Below are 2,080 nucleotides of genomic sequence, written 5' to 3'. Positions count from 1 at the left end.
TTTGTAAAACCATTCCTATGTGAATATATAAATGCACTCACACATATTTTAGCATGTAAATACAATTTTATTTTACCATTGTTCAAATTAAATATTTAGTGACGTACTGTGGATTTGTAAATATATATACACTTCTATTTTGTTTTTAATTACTAAATAGTATTCCAGAGTTCATATCTTACAATGTATTTAACTGACCCTCTGTCGATTATTTAACTTGTTTCCACTTTTATGTGACTGTAGATAACTATGTAATTATGGAAGTATTTATGAATTTTCCCCTCGGAAATAGTAATAGCATTTAGTACATTTACTGAACCCTCTCTTCAATGACTGTTTCACACCTCTCTCCTTAAACCTACAATCTATTTTCCTCACTTGTTGATCTTGCCCGTACTTTATTGAGAAATAGGAGGAATCAGATGTAAATTCCCTCATGTTCCAGTCAAAAAATCTACCAAACTACCCTATGTATGTACCCATACTGTTTTCTCTCATCTAGTATGGGCAGATTATTTATTTTATCTAAACATCAGCCAATCCCTTGGAAGCTAGATCTCACTGATCCCTCTTACCAAGTCAAGGATTTTGCTCTTTGGCTGTTCCTTTGCTTTCCTGCGTCAGCAGTTTCTCCTTTGCAGGGTCGGTTACGGGAGCACGTGAGCATGCTCTGACAGCTCCAGTCTTCAAACAAAGAACTCCCTTTACTCCAGTCACTCTCTAGGTGTTGCCTTTGTCTGTTCCAGTATATAGCAGAATTCACAAGATCCGTGTGTACTCACTGTCTTCATTACCTCCCATTTTCTCCTCAGTTTACTCCATTCAAGTTTTCTTCTTATTTTCCTCCACTAAATGTGCTCTTGTAACATCCCCAGTAATCTCCATGTTGCCAGATAGTGGTCAGTTTCTAATTCTAATTAATATCTCATCAGATTTGATACAGTTGGTTATTTCTTTTTTAAAAAACATTTCCCTCTTGGCTTTCATGACACCATAATCTCATGGTTTCCTCCTTATCCACTGGCCATACCTTGGGCTTTGCTAGGTCTACCTTTGTCTTGATTTCCAAATGCCCGTGTGCCCCAGGAGTACTAATCCTCTTCTCTGTCTCCACTCTCGGGTGATCTCCATCTCATGGCTTTAAGAACTGGTTATGTGCTGATGACTCCCGCATTTATATATTTAGCCCTGACTCCTTTCCTAAACTCTAGACACATATGTCCAGCTGTTCGTTTGCATATTTAATGGGCTTCTCAAATTTAACAAGTTCAAAAAAGAACTGTTGATTACCTGTCCATCCATCCCTCCTACATTGTCAAGCCTGCTGCTACCTCAGTACTCTCCAATTTAGTAAATGATATCATCCACAGCTTTGCTCCTACCAAAGGCTGTGTGTCATCCTGGGTTGATTCCTTCGTCTCACCCTGTTTCCAATTCATAAGCAATTCTTAGCTACCCTTCTAAAACATTTCTAGAATTTGTCCAGTCTGCCACTACTGCTTTCCTGTTTTAAGCCACTGTCATTTTCCCTTTGAACTATTACAGTAGTCTCCTAACTCATCTTCCTGCCCTAATTTTTGGGGTTGTTTCTTTTTCACACAGTAATCAGCGTTATCTTTTAGATTTTCATTCATTTGCGAGGAAGTGAGTTAAAATCTGGGAGAAGAACATGCTGTTCATTGTTAATACTCAGTGCAAAGCCCCTGAGGTAGAAGCATGCTTGGTGTGTTCAAGGAATCACAAGGAGGAACAAAGTAGTGAAGGGGAGAATGATAGAAAATTAAGTTAGAAATGCAGATGGGTCTTTGGATTTTATTCTCATTTAAATACATATCTACTGGAAGATTTTGAGCAGGGCAAGGACATGATCTGATTTATGTTTAAAAGTGATCAGTCTGGCTGCTGAGAAAACTTTAGGTAGCAAAGGTAGGAGGTCAGAGATAAGGGGATTTGTGATAATGCAGTTAAATATTGGTGGCTTGGTTAAGGTAGGGGTAGAAGTGGTGAGAAATGTTTGGATTTGGGATGTATTTTGAAGGTACAACCAACGAATTAGCTAATGATTTGGAAAATGGTGTAT

This window comes from Propithecus coquereli, unplaced genomic scaffold, assembly GCF_000956105.1.
Source record: "Propithecus coquereli isolate 6110/MARCELLA unplaced genomic scaffold, Pcoq_1.0 Scaffold553, whole genome shotgun sequence".
Taxonomy (NCBI): Eukaryota; Metazoa; Chordata; class Mammalia; order Primates; family Indriidae; genus Propithecus; species Propithecus coquereli.
Note: the sequence above shows the minus strand (reverse complement) of the source record.